The 15,712-nt window shown below is 43.5% G+C and overlaps 1 protein-coding gene across 2 annotated transcripts in view; it reads left to right on the top strand.

The window, feature by feature from the left end:
- Positions 1 to 15,712, top strand: part of PPP2R2B (protein phosphatase 2 regulatory subunit Bbeta) — a 456,765-nt gene that overhangs the window by 380,284 nt on the left and 60,769 nt on the right. The window lies entirely within an intron of this gene.

Raw genomic sequence — 15,712 nt, 5'->3', positions numbered from 1 at the left:
GTTGCAACAGTCAACATTATTCAAATGTGTTTCCTTCCTTTTTTTTTTTCTGGCTTATGCTAAGCATATGTACGTGAATCCATATACTAATGCATATGTGATGCAGTTCGGTATATAATTATTCCTAGATGAGGGGCAAAATAAGTTCTTAATAGAATGTGAGGTAGGTGGAAGTGAGGTAGAGTAATTTGAAGTTCAACTACAGTGATTTTAAATGAAATGCAGATTTGTCCTCTTTTCCCTCTGTATGATTAGTTTTCCCTTCCTTTTCACTGTGAGCCTCAGAACCTTATGGTTTTTAAAGAGGTCCTCTACTTTGCCTGTTTGAGAAAATAATTCATATTTCTTCCTTCAGGAAGAAAAAAATGAATGGAGCTTTTAATCCTATGAGTCAACCTTAAAGCCTATAAGATCCACCCTGTCACCCTTCCTCCTCCACCTCATCATTATATAGGCTCCCATTTCGCAAAACTAGGGGGCAAAGAAGAGGTCAGGAGTGAGTAAGGAAATGGATGACAACCTTGAAAACTTGAGGGGGACAGAAAGGGTGTAGAGTTCTAAGAGGACAAAGCACAGAGCTAGTGCATGTGGAGAGAAAATTCAACCATTCATGTGTAGAATGTGGAAAGACAAAGTGCATGTGTGAAAAAGACCCCAGGGTCTTAGTGAATAATAACATAAAAGTGTCAGTTAAAACTCGACCAGGAATAAGTCATCCAAAATAGTATGTTGTTCCAGAAGAAGTAATTACCAAATCTTATTCAGTTCAGGATACACCCTTAGCCTAATACAGTTTAATGAGCTAGTCTGAAAAAACGTGATTGCCGTGTAAGATTGACAGGCACATGGGGAGAGAGTGTATAAGAGAGAGTTAAAGCAGTGGATTCATTGCTTGAAGAAGATTGAAAGGCAATTATAACAGCATTCCAAACAAAATAAAATCTCTATCCAGGGCATAGTGACCAATTGTGCTTTACTCTCTTTGAACAAGAGACTGCTAGAAGTCTAAATTATTAGCACTAGGAACTCAAGTTAGGAAATGATTCCAAGAAGGCTGTCAAAACAGTGCCAATGTGAAGAAGGAAGCTAGAATTTAGAACTCTTAAAAATATCAGATTATTCTCCACTGGATTGTGAGCATACACGGTATGAGGAATGGGGCGAGTTCTGGAGCGATCGGGATCAAGGAAGGCTTAGGGAAGGGGTGGGTAGATGGAAGTGGGGTGAACAAGGGGGGCGTTGTAGGAAAAGGCGTGCAGGTGATTGTGAATGCAGCATGTTCAAGGGCAGGGATGAGACTTCCCTAGAAGGCTCTGACTATGTCTTTCTTTCTCCCTACTGTGTTTCCCTTTCTGCTTGTTCCCTTCTCTCCTTTCTGATAGTGCTGCACGTTTGGTTTGAAAGTGGGATGGAGTCAATGCTAGAGTGACTCACTGAAGACCATGTTCAGACTGGTAAACAGACAGAGTTAACTTTTATTGGCAAAGAGAGAAGAGAGGGCCTGACATGAAGAGAGAAGCAGTTTAAGAAGCCAGGTGGCCCCTAAGAGAGACAGACACAGAGCCAGAAAGACAAAGTAAAGTTCCACCCCCACCCCCAGGCTCCTAACAGCAGGCCAAGCCCCTGTTCCATTTCACATCCTCTGGTTTTGGTCCTGGTAAACTGCAAGATTTTTCTCTCCTACAATAATCCTTTTGTTTTTTAAGTTGGTTTTGTTTTACGTAAGTTTGAGAAGCTTTCTGTTTCTTGGCCTCTAAAGAGTGCAGACTAGAATAGAACTTCCCCCTGCCTCCAGCCTGCTTTTTTTCTCTCTTTCCCCGTTCCCATCCCTGGAGGCTTGCCATCCTTTTTTCTTTATAGTCCTGTGTGCAGCTGCTTTTCTCAACACTCTTTTCTCTTCTTTGTCTCATTCCTTCACCTCTGTTCTTGGCCCATTCCTGCTTTCTCTCCTTGGAACTAGCAAACCTTCTCCTGGAGAGTTATATCTTCCCCCGCCCACTTCACATAACAACTTTATTTGCCAGGATCATTACATTTCAAATTCAGCCCCGCCACTGGGGAACAGAGGATTTAAGGTACCTCCCAGCCTCCAGCCAAACTTCAGAACACCGTCATTGTCTTCTCCATATACCTAGCGCATTCACCCGTCTGCTGACCCATCATCTTCATTATACAGAAAAATGCCATTATCCAGAATCCACAATTCATTAGATTCCTACATTCACATACATACTCTTTCCTATTCCTGCATTTCACTTTTAAGAGAAAAGGATAAACCCTAGGGGAGAGAATTGAGGAAATCACATTCATGTTCAAAGTAGTTAGTAGAAAAGATTTGACTTGACATTAACTGATTTGAAAGAAGACCTGGAAATTTTAGTTGACACTGCGATATGGACTATTACAAGTGTAAATCCGTTTTAAGCTGTATGAGTAGAAAGCACATGTCTTGTACTGTACAGAAGCGTACACGTCCCTCTGTGTTCTGAACTCTGGCAGATTGTGTTCAGTAAGGCAAAGCATCAGTAGAGGTGACCCAGCCCTGACCACTGGTGTGGAATAAAGATTAGAGGCTAAGTCTTGGTATAATTGAATGGAGAGTGGGATGGGTTGAGGTCTGTCCTCAAATATCTGGAGGGCTTTTGCATAGAGGAAGGGGTAGGCTGGCTCTCTGTCAACCCAGGGAACTAACAGGTAGACAGTTAAGGAAAGCAGATCTAAATTCAAAGGAATGAGGAAGCCATGCTGATTTAGAGCTGCTTATGCTTTCCCAGGAAGGGTCCAGTGCAGGCTGAAGAATCCTGAGAATCCTGCCCTGGCTGGACATGAGAGGCAAGGATTTCCCTTCTTTTTTCTTTTACATTACAAAACTAACACAGGGTTATAGCAACAAGTCAAATAATGCTATATCGTGACCCCACATGTTAAGGTAACTCATGTTACTAGTTTGGTGTGTGTCCTTCCATACCTTTCTCTATGTCTACACAAACATGTATTAACCTTAATGGATGGATATGATTTTGTTTTGTTTTTACAAACTCAAGATCATACTATACACACTACTCTGCTCAGTAATATAAACATCCCTCCTGGTCATTCATATTCTTTGAAGTAGTTGCCGATATTCTAAAGTATGGGTATACTATGACTTATTAAACCAGTCCCCCATTCATAGACAGTCACCTTATTTCCAGATTTTGTTACAATGTCATTGTAACTAACAGTGCTGCAATAAATGATCTCAAACATATATCATCATAAACCAATGTCTAGTTTTTATAGGATAGTTTCCATTAAGGTAGGTTTTGCTAAGTCGAAAGATGTGCACATTATTGTATTTTAATCGCTACTTCCAGATTACCTTCTGAAAATCTTGTTGCATTCATACTCCCACCAGCAAGTGCCCATTTCCTCATACTATCTCTAGGATAGAATGTTATCAGTCATTGTCATTTTTGCACATCCCAGTAGATATACTACTGAGAAGGGAGTGTAGGATAGTGCTTAAGGATAAGGATGCTCTTGGCCAGAACACCCAAGTACCTATCTGAGCTCCAGCAAGCACTAGCTGTGTGACTTTAAGCTGAGACACGTTACTGCCTTGTATTTTAGTTACACTTATTTGTAAAAAGAGGTATGATGTGAATACCTACCTCATAAAATTGTTTTGTGTATTAAATGAATTAATGGTTAGAAAAGGCTTAGAACAGTAGTCGCATATACTAAAATTTTTATAAGATTAAAGATTAATAAGATTAATCTTCTATAAGATTAAAGATTTTAAAATCTTGCATCTCCTTGACTACGAATAAGGTTGGGCGTATTTCTATGTATTTCTTGGTGATTTCCTTCTAGCTTTTTCTAAATGTTCTCTCCGTGTCCTTTTGCCCATATTTTTACTGAGTTGTCTTTTTATCAATTGGGGGGAACTTTTTTATGTATTACAAATAGTAACCCTTTCCTGTCCTTTTTACCTTCCATCAATTGTTACCTTTTAATCCATTTGTTAAAATCAGAGGTTTTTAGAACAATATTAACATAAAAACCTCAATCAGTATAGAACTCTAAAAATAATTTTAAACTCGTATAATCTCATACTCCAACCATGGTTAAGAGTCTGTTGTACGGAAGCTCCTCCATTTACCCCCTCCAATTCACTGACTCTCAGCCTTGGCTCTACGCATCGGTCATCCACGGGCTTTCCAAACACTAGTACTTGGGTTCCACCTCCCAGGCATTCTGACTTAACAACAACTCCCCAGTACCACCACCCAGTGGTGGGGCCCAGGCATCAGTTTTTAGTAAGAAGCCTCATTTGATTCTAATGTGCACCCAGGGATGGGAACCAGACGATGCAATCCTGAAAAGTCACTTTGCTCCTAAATCAGAATGTCACTAGTAACCAGTACCACCATAGTAGGCAGAACTGACACAGTTTAGTTCTGTATATAGCTTTGTTCCTACCTGTGAAAGACCGTGTTTCAAAGGTCTTAGAGATGCATCTTTGCGTACACCCACACCTTTTTAGTGTAATGACTTCTTTAGTGTAAAGACACTGATGACTTTTTAGTGTAATAACTTCCAACTCTAAGATTCTTTAAGTTTATATCAAATTTATACTTATCTTCTTAGATCTGTATAAGCCACAGTAGTGAATGACAGAATATAGTATGATACTCCTGAGGTCTTGTTGATCCTTGATCATCAAAGATTCAGTGATGTTTATCCTCATTGTTAGTAGGAGAAAGCGTGTGGGCAGATTTCAGAAAAACTTACATCAATAGCAGTTAAAAAACAAAACTAAAATAATTTTTGCGATTAATCCTAACCAGACTTAAACCACTGCCTCTTCCCATCCCATCCCCTTCCCCACCTATAAACGTTAATTGAAATTTTCCTCTACTGTGATATTTTAAGATGTCTCCTTTTCTCCTGTGGAATTACACAATGTGAAACATCAAGGGAAATAACAGGAAAGGCAGTGAGCATGCCTTTCAGAATGCAGGGAAACACGCTTTGAGAAATAGCAATGTTGGCAGAAAATGGAAGTGTCTGGGAGAAAAAAACAAGATAAAACTGGCAGAATTACAGGCTGCTGCATGGGCTGGTAATTAGAGAGTGAGTTCATCTTCTGAGGGAAAGATATTTTTCCTCTCTTTTCTGTAGAGAGGCCAAAAGGAGTCAAAGACACTGAGAGCATGAAATTGTTAGTCTGCCATAAAAACCATCTTTGATGCATTGGGTTTAAAAAATATGTATTAATTCCCCAGGTATTTTTTTTGATGGGTTGTGTGTTATTCTTGTAGCTGGCAATAAGGGATAAGTCTTTGAGAGATAGATAGATAGATAGATAGATGGATAGATAGATGGATGATCGCTCTTTCCTATATTTTATGTGCATATAAAGACTTTTTAAACCAGAACATCTTTATGGACTGAAACTTTTTGCTGCCTATTGTGGAAGTTAATACTGGGTTTCTTTTATCCACCTTTGATTTAGACTCTTTCCAGAAAGGTTTCCTTAAGAACTGGATTTTTCAGTCTCAGAACTGTTGACATTTGGGGCCAGATAATTCTTTTTTTTTTTTTTAACATCTTTATTGGAGTATAATTGCTTTACAATGGTGTGTTAGCTTCTTCTGCTTGATAACAAAGTGAATCAGTTATACATAGACATATATCCCCACATCTCTGGGCCAGATAATTCTTTGTGGCTAGAGGCTGTCCTGTACATCGTAGGGCTTTTAGCATCATCCTTGGTTTCTACCCAATAGTATAGGCCCCATTGTGACAATCAAAACTATCTCCAGACATTGTCAGATGGCAGTTTGACCCCCAGTGAAGAGCAATGCTTATGGCTCTGCTTTTGGGGTTGAAGGAGCCATCACTTCTTCAAAAAGCAATGTACCTAACTCCCCAATCTAAATTAGAGCCCCTGTTTCATTTAATGAAAGAATATTTTTTCCTCTCTTGAAACAATACACATCTCTTTATAGCATCAGTGACAGTTTGTAACAATGTGTCTACCTCCAGTCATTAATGTCTTTCTTCCCTATTAGACTTTAAGTGCTGCAGCTAATCTGCTTTGTTCACCCTGTACTCATACCACCCAGAGCAGCGACTGGCACTTAATAAATGTTTGTCGAAGAATATAATCCTAAGATATTTAAGACCCTGAAGCACAAAGCCTGATTTGGTCCAAAGGGGTTTTTCCTCTCAGGCTTATTTCAATCTATTTGACAAAGCCAGTAAAAGAACTCAGGGACATATTGAGGCTGTTGAAGGGTGTGATCCAGGAAATCTAAAAATTATATTATTTGGATAGGATTCCCTGGGGGTTTGGCGGGGTGGTGTTGAGTGGCAGTTTCATTCTGGAAACAACAGCTCTGATATGTCTCTGTAAACTGGAGCCAACCTCTCACTCCTGCTTTCTGAGCTCCATCCACCGTTGATCCATGGAGGAAACAAGTGTTCTGACCAGGGTGAGGCTTAATGCTCCATTAATTCTCTGAGAGAAAATGCCCCAGGACCACGAGAGATGGGCCTAGGGAAGATGAACCTCAATACAGACAGCAGAAGACGCCTTTAAAGGCTTCTTTTCATGTTCTTAAAAAATGGAATTAAGATGCATATTTTTTAAAATGAAAAATGACTGGCATTCTTCCCACTGAAAATGGGAAGTAATTTAATTTGTGAGTGGTTTATTTTATTTGACAGTCTTTGTACATACTCGATTTGGTTTGTTACACTGAATTACCCTCTGATAATGGGTATACAGAATGCCAGACTGTGCCCCCCAGGTTGGTTTGATAATTGGATGAACGACCATATTGTACATGGTTTTCATGACAATGTGGACAGAAGCTATTAGGAAAACTCCCAACCAGAAAAGCCTTCCACCTTTTTTCCCAACAAAGTTAATTGCTACCCAATGACCAATCATTCCACTGGCCACTTCTCCTGAGCATTGCTAAGTTCTATAATCATGACTGAAATCCCTAGGGTGGATGGAAGGGATGCCTAAACCCCACAGCCTATAGAAAAATTCAGAAAATCTTCCCTAGGCAGTCTCTCAGAATGGACCATTTTTTCGACAATTGAAAGTTAATGTGAAGGATTCTAGTGATAACTACCATAGGGGCTCGAGCCAGATGGTCAAGTTCATCCACCTCCAAGTACCTGTATGACCTTGAGCAAGTTTCACCCCTTCATTTGCTTCAGGATCCAAACCTGTAAAGTGGGAACAATATTAGTATCCACCTCTTAAGGTCATTGTGAAGATTCAGTAACATGGTATACATACAGTATACATACAGCTTAGCACAATTTGGCAAAAGTAAGCTCTCCAGAAATGTCTCTTTGGTAGATGGTATGTATCAGGCCATGTGCTAAATTTTCTCAACAAAGGTACAGAGAGCTGCTATCTCTAACATTGTGGAAGGGAGCCTTGAAATGGAGAAAGATGAAGTAAGAAGCCCAGGGCCACATGGTTGGTAAATAGACCAGCCAAGATTCAAGCCCAGGTCTGTATGACTCTAAAAACTCTTTAACACCATGCAACTTCAAATTTTGTGCTTGTGTACCCACTAGAAGAATTTTGAAAAGCCACATAGCTTCTTGAGCATTTTTAAGTAGACAACTAATCACTTCCATCAGAATGTTAAATACTTATAAAGGATGTGATTTCAGGAGTATTTTAAACATAGGCAGTTTAAAATAAAACTGTTATATCACCTTTTTAATGCATCCCATGGAATTTAAATACCATTGTAACTGGATACCCATCAATATCCATTAAAAGAATAATGAACAGGTTCTTTAAAAGTCAGAACTTTCTGTTGTTCCTTTTTCTTCTTTAATTACGTATTTTTCACTGCACTCCCCCCACTGCACTTTCACTGCACCTGCTTTTTTTTTATCATTTCTACAATGAAAAATAGGAAGATTTTTCCCCTCCCTATGACTGTATGACTGTAAGAGTTTAAAATTCTCTTGTGGATTTAATTGTCTCTAAAATTATTAATAGAACACAATTGACCAAAACAACATAAAACATGCAATTCTGACAAATAATGATTAAACATAAGAAGTAAAATTTGATTAGAAATTCCTATTATAATGAGCTGAGGGCGGGGCATTTGTGGGGCTTTGATTAAAGGTGTCGTCTGATAGTCCCTCCCTGAAGTGTTTATACCTTGGATAGCGCCCCACAGTAAGATTCAGGATGGGGAAGGTTTGTTTCTTTTCCAAATGCGAGAAGGAGAACCTAGGCTGTGGGTATGTCCTGACATGATTTGATTTTAAGAAGGAAATTATATTAAGTTAGAGATGGAGAAGTGGTTTCCTTTAAAACTGTTCCAGATAGCTCTTGGGAAGTCATTACATTCTCCTGTTTGAAGACAGCTGCTCTGCACTGCTAAGCTGGGTTGTTTTGGAACAGGGATATTTATAGCAGGACCCCACTGGCTCTCCCATCTTCAAGATGACTCACTCCCTCTTCCTTGGCAGTGAAGTCTGGATGCTCTTTAGCTATTGGCTTTATCCCAAATCTACAGTAATTATCGTTGGAGAGTCACAGAGGATATTTTTTTGAAGAAAGCCCAGGAAAGGCAAGGTGGCAAACTTGAAGTGAGGCTGAAATCTGGAACTTTCTACCCTTTCCTCCATTGGAAATGGTCTAGAGACCATTTAGGGCCTCTAGATGGAATTGTATTATCACCCCAGATTCCCCACCAGGCCTTGAACCTGTGGTCCCAGAGCACCAGGGTCAGGGATTCCCTGCACCAAGGGAAAGGTGGACAGCTCCTACCTGTTTCTTTTCTAGATCAAACAAACATGGTTTCAGCTTCCCAAAAGGGCTGGTTATGAACAAGAAGGGGTGGGTAGAGGGTTGTGTATTCTCTGCCCCCACTAAGCTTTATAAGGAAACTCTGTGTGGTAACTGCCCAGCACGTAGTAAATGCTTAATAAATGTTTATGGAAGGTTTTATCTGGGGCCAGTGTGTGGTCATAACATTCCTATGTGAACTTACTAACTGATGACATGGAACCCCCGTAACACCATGGCCTGAATATGTCCTGTCAGTCTCAATACAGAGTAATCTCAGTTATTGGGGACGGCAGTGGAGAGCATCTATTGAATACTGACAAGGAGATAGGGAGCAAGCATGAATTTAAATTGATAGCAGTTTTTGGGCTTCCCTGGTGGTGCAGTGGTTGAGAGTCCGCCTGCCGATGCAGGGGACACGGGTTCATGCCCCGGTCCGGGAAGATCCCACATGCCGCGGAGCGGCTGGGCCCGTGAGCCATGGCCGCTGAGCCTGCGCCTCCGGAGCCTGTGCTCCGCCACGGGAGAGGCCACAACAGTGAGAGGCCCGTGTACTGAAAAAAAAAAAAATTGATAGCAGTTTCTTCAAATTTCATGTTGATTATGTTGCTTGTACTTAATATTCCAAGGGTATTCATGTGTTTGTCTGCTGAACTCCATCAGATTTGACCCAGAGTTACAAAATTGCTGAAATCCATTCACATCCTTGTACTGATGGACACCTCTCTCCTTCCTTCTCCATGGCTCCATCTTTCTTTTCTTGAGCTCGTGTCCGGCCGTCTCTTCTCTCTCAGACTCTTGCCTTGAATCCGTCAACTTACAGGGGCACTGGATATTGCCACGGTGAGCAGAGCTGTTGTTTTTCCTCTGTAAAGAGCCCTCACCTCTAGCCTGTCTCCCTGCTGTGCATTTTCACAGGTGTCGTTTAAAGTGGGGGCCTCGGGGGCTTCCAGGATTCTGCTCCTCTTTCATGGTATGTCTCTGAAGGGGGCTTCGTGACCCGCCAACACCTGCTTAGGTGTCGTGGAAGGCTGTGACGCATCACCACTGTGGTCACCAAACAAGCCAAATGGCAGCGACATTCATTTTGTTAGTAAATGGGTTCTGAGAGGTGACAGATGATCTTATATTTCCCAAGAGGAGAGGCAGGAAAGATAATGAGAAAGACTGGAAGGGAGGAAACCTGAGAGAGAGGTGGGGAGAGACAGAAGGAGGGGAGAGGGAAGGGAAAGAGAGCAAGGAGAAGGGGATTTCTTAACACGGAGGGGGATCAGTATTGGGCAGCTCCCTGCACCTCCCTGAGTCTTCTTCATCCCCACAGTTAGACCTGTGATGCAGCCCTGCCTACTTATCCTACCTCTCCTACCACTTTCCTTCCCTGCTCACTCCTCTCCAGCCACAAAGGATCCTCAATGTTCCATCTACCCTCTAAGCACATTCCAACCTCAGGGCCTTTGCGCTTGCTGTTTCCTCTGCCTGGAATGCTCTTCCCAGAAAACCACATGGCTGGCGCCCTCCCTCCATTCAGCTCTCTGCTCAAGTGTCATCCCCTGAGGGAGGCAGGCCTTCCATCCTCACCCCACCTCACATAGCATGACGTCCATCCTCCACACCCTCACCCAGCTCAGGTTTTCTTCATGTCTGATATGGAGGAGGGATTGATTCCATGTTTTGTGTGAGTAACAAAATCGCTGACCGCCCCCCCCCCCCCACGCCCAGAAACACACAGAATCACACACTTGCACGCATGCGCTTTGCTCCGTCCCCTCCAAGCTCTGCACACGCCGGTCCCTCTGACTGGAGCACAGCTTCCTCCCCTCCCTGCCCCCAACTTCTGCCTGGTGGATTCCGATAAACCCTTCACCTCCTGCTCACTTACTAGTCCTCTCCTTTTTGGGGTCCCCCTTGAGCTCCCCGAGCAGACATGGGGCCCGTTTGGCTGACACTGTCCTGGGCAGTGCACCTGCAGTGAGACATCCACATGCGTACTTATCTCTCCCACACACCTGAGGGTGCTCCTCCAAGCCCAGAGGACAGAGCAGCCAAGGACTTAGACTCCAGAGTTGGGAGTGCCAGGCATGAGTGTGAGCTGTGTGACTTTATACAGATTACTTCACCTTTCTGGCCTCTGTTTCCTCATCTGTGCAGCAGAGATCATATTATCCACCCAGCTAAATGATAGGATACTGATGAGGATTCACTGATGAATTGCTTAACATTATGAGCAGTCAGCTGGGTCAGAGGATGGTGAGTGGAGGCTGTGCTATGCGAGGTGGGGTGGGTGGGGGATCAGCCCTCTCTCGGGGGGGTGATCACTGAACAGAGCCCTGAGTGATGTGAGGGAGGGAGCCACGGGGTGCTCTGGGCTCTTCTCATCCACTAATACCCTAGCTGAGACACAGCTCTGTAAGCCCCGTGGCAGGTTAGACTCTGAGGCTGCTCTCTTGGGCCCTGGGACATTATTCGGCTGATACTCTAACACGATGCTTATTATCTGGCCAACCAGGCCAGGGTGCTCATCCTTCAGAATCAGGCTCCGGGTGATGAGCAGAAACTGAATCAAGGTCAGGGAGGAGTATGAGGCTCCTGAGGGAAGGACATGAATTCCAGCATTGCAGTCCAGAACCACCTGTACCCTCCGAGGGCCAAGGGCTGATCCCCATTCTCATTCGCAAGCACAATGCAGCACCAGCCTTGTCTCAGGGCTGAGTCTAGGCCCACGGCCACTGCCAAGATAGCTCAGAAAAGAGGGTTTGAACTAACACTTAAAGGTCCTGGTTTGATCCTGGAGTTTGTCTGGTTCTGTGGAGAATGACTCAGGCACCTGCTGTCGGGGGGGCAGAGGAAGGGAAGCTCTGGGATGAGTGGCAGAAACCCAGGCTGTGTTGGCGACCCCAACTGGGTGACCATAGACGTGGCATGTCACCTCTCGGGCTTCTGATTTCCTCATCTGCAGAATTTAGGAACTGTCTGGGCCAGTTGGTCTCAAAATTTCCTTAACCACAGAAATAGTTATTTAAGCAAGATATTGATTGAGAATCCAAACATATTACCAGGAATGATGAAGAGGGTAAGGCCTAGACACCATGGCCTCCCACTCTGCCCCCCCAACACACACTCACACACACGACAGCCTTGAAAGAGGCTTTCATGGCCCTTCCAAGATTCAGTGTTCCGTGATTCAATGTCACATCCATATGGCACAGTCCTTTCAAACTGTTAGGCTGAACCACGTGAAATTACTGAGCTTTCAGAAATGGCATTCTCATATTTCAACCTAAGAGTTTCATTTGTAACAGTGGTTACGTGTGCTCACGCAGGAACCAAATTGTCCAAGTTGAGCCCCTCATCTTCCTCTCTGTGTGACATTGGACAGGATACTTCACCTTTCCTGTAAAATGGCAAACAAGGAGTCTTCCTTGTGAGGTCGGCTACTGAGAGGGCTAAAGGGCAGGGGTGCTACTACAGGAAGCCCTCCATGATCTTACAGGGAAAGCCCAAATGTTGCCTGTGGGCCGAACTCAAGGAGCTGTGTCCCACTCTTCTTCCTGCCTGGCCCCAGGAGGAGGAGTAGAAAACACAATCCCAACAGGGTTTCTTTTTTTTTTTTGCGGTACGCGGGCCTCTCACTGTTGTGGCCTCTCCCGTTGCAGAGCACAGGCTCCGGATGTGCAGGCTCAGCGACCATGGCTCACGGGCCTAGCCACTCCACGGCATGTGGGATCTTCCCGGACCAGGGCACAAACCCGCGTCCCCTGCATTGGCAGGCAGACTCTCAACCACTGTGCCACCAAGGAAGCCCTCAACAGGGTTTCTTAACTGGTCATCCTGTCCAGCTTGAACTGCCTTACCTCCCTCTTCCTTCTTGTGTGGGATGTCACTGGGCAGTGGATAGCCTTGACCTGGGCATGGGAATGGTGTTGGAATATCATGAGTGACATTCATCCCCTGCCTTATCTGGGCAAAGCATTAGCGCTCCCTCCCCAGATACCTACCCGGAGCTTCCCTATTAAGTGCCACATCATGCAATATGTCAGCCTGAATTAGCAGGCAGGCCCATCACATTAAACTGAAGCTCTGGGCTGGCAGTTACCCCTTGGTGATGCCTCTTTATCCTGGCTGTCATGCTCCCTTCCCTGCCACCAGAGCCACGGGAAGCCTCTGCGGACAGTGCATGGTAATGAAGGAGGCCCAGGGAAGAGTTGGGGAGAAGCCACAGGAAGTTCTCACAGATTCCATTTCTTCCACAGCCCTGGGGAGCCTGCTTTGAGCTCTACTACCTTGCGGGGCTGGGCAGGGCTCAAAAGCTCCAGGTGGGGAGTTCCTTTATGACAAACCACGAGAGCAGGCACGTGTCTCTGAAAACACACGGAATAGACGATCTATTCAAATACCATGAACACCTACAGCACCGAACTGAGATTTCTAGAGGCAGCTTAACCACAGAATTCTATGACTACCACTACCATTATTACTACCAATAATCCTATTGATTCCATAAATTCTATGGGCACTGTACTCATATCCCTTACAGAGCATTTATCATGTCTTACCATGTATGCTCTTTGAGTGTGGTGTGATACAGTGGGAAAAGCACTAGATTTGCAGTCAGATAGACTCTGGGATCAAATTCTGGCTATGCCTCCTATAGCTGGGCAACTCTGGGCCAGTGACTTAGCTTCTCTGAGCCTGAGTTTTCTCTTTGTAATAGTATTTTGTACTACTAGTATCTATTTCACAGAGTTGTTGAAACAATTACTGAGATGGTGTATGAAGAATGTTTGACGCAGAGTCAAGGCCCAATAAATATTTGCAGGAGAGTTCCTAAGGGCAAAGGTACTTTTCTTATCCATTACAAAGCCTTAACTCAGACACACCCTCATTTGGCATTCGATGGTATATCACCTTCCTTTTCAAAGTTCTGCTTCATTCATCCTCTAAGTTGTTCTCCACTCTACATCAGAAATGATCTCATCAAAACTTTGAACCTGACCATATCAGAATCATTGGAAATCTTTTGATTTCTTCCCATTTCTCTTAGGATTATGGCAAAAATCTTTCTTGGGGCCTGCCTCTTACCCGCCCTGTCACTTCATCTTCCACCATGGTTCTCATCACTCTCTGTCTCAACTACATTGACCCATCCATCGATCTTTCATTCTTGCCTTACCCTCACCACGGGACCTTTGCACATGCTCTTTTTTTCGCTGAATGGAGCATTCTTCCTTCCCCTCCTGGGCCAGTAAACCCCTTCTCATACTTTAAGCAACCAATTTATACTTCCTCAGCAAAACTTCTCCAGACCTCCCTGACCAGGTTAAATCTTCTTAATGCTATTTCCTCTCCTTTTGTACTTACTACAAATAAAATGTACTTACTACATTTTATTATGAGATGATTTTGTACCTACTCTACCCACTGGACCAGCCATATGAAGGCAGGACCTGTGTCTGGTTTTGTTCACCAGTTGAACCCCCCCAGGACCTTGTACAGAGCTCAAGGAAATGTTGCTGAAAGGGTGAGTGGGATGTTGAACTGAAGGGCAAATCATCTCAACAGATCCCAACCTTCTTGATAAGTAGGGCACAGTGAGTATTTCAGATAGTATAACCAGAGCCCAGAAGGGGCAGGATAATTGCCCGAGGTCACACAGCCTGTCAGTGAGGGGCGAATCTGTGGTCAGAACCCAGGGCTCCTAGTTTTTGCCATCCCTGGGCTTATACTATAGAACCATTATCCAGAACAGGGTGGAGGGCTCTCAAAGACTTTCCCTCCCATCCCACTGCTGGTTTTCAGAGGACCCCTGGCTCTTCCTACATCCGCATATCAAGCTCCTCTGGTTTCCAGGATATCCACTGCCACATTTGCATAGAATTCTGTGATTCCTCTGAATTGTTCATTTAACTTAAAAACTACCTCAAAATCCTTCAAGACTGAGCTGGGAGAATTCTGTTTTGTAAAAGGTTATATTGTTGAGGTGACTGCACTCCACAAAATTTAACCTTTGTCTCCGCCTTCTTCCCCTCACCCACTGGGTTGACAGAAATCCAGAATTTGAAGTCTTGATCGACCACCTGGTATCAAATCAGGGCTCAGTTGCAAGAGATGACTTCCCTGAAAAGAAAATAGCTTTTGGTGCTTTTATTTTCTCATTTCTGTTAAAGGGCCAGGCCTGTGTTTTGTGTTTGTTGCATTGTGTTTTAGTCTTTCTCCTCTGAGGCGTTAGTTTTCCCACTACTTTCTCAGGAGCCAGTTCACTCAGGTGTAGGCAGAAGTGCCCTTGAATTCAAAGAGGGAGTCAGAACAGAGGTGGGTCTTTGTTCCTATTTGCCAGGAAGAGCTTCTTGTGTGCAAAACTATATTTAACTGCCTGATTCTCTGACCCATGGGGAAGGTAACATTTACTCACATATTCGTACTCACTTAACAAATATTTACTGATTATCCTTCATATATCAGTAAGAGGACCATATAATTTATTGTCCAAATGAGGACAGTTTTGATGTGAAAGTGGACACTGCCTTGTTGGTACTCCAACACAACAGGTTTAAACCAAGGATGTCAATGGGTGCCCTATATATTAATGGCTGAATTTGGGATACTAGAAATTTGGGTGATTATATGCTTTCCCAAAATTCCCTTAAGGATTGAGGATAAAGCCAGGATGGGGTCTAGACCTCCAAAGCCATGAAGGACAAATTTTAATCTCAGTTGAACTAGACGTTTCTAAAATTTTCCTACAACTTCATTTCAAAAATAGATTTCATGGTTAAAAAACAAACAATCTGGAACAACAGCTCTGGAAGCTAATGACCCCACAGTGGATTCTAAGTTCCCCTGAGATGAGGCCACTTTGAGGGCCACTTGAAAAAAATCTTAGAATCT

Source organism: Mesoplodon densirostris, chromosome 3 (genome assembly GCF_025265405.1).
Source record: "Mesoplodon densirostris isolate mMesDen1 chromosome 3, mMesDen1 primary haplotype, whole genome shotgun sequence".
In the NCBI taxonomy this organism is placed as follows: Eukaryota; Metazoa; Chordata; class Mammalia; order Artiodactyla; family Ziphiidae; genus Mesoplodon; species Mesoplodon densirostris.
This window is presented reverse-complemented; position numbering and strand designations above follow the sequence as displayed.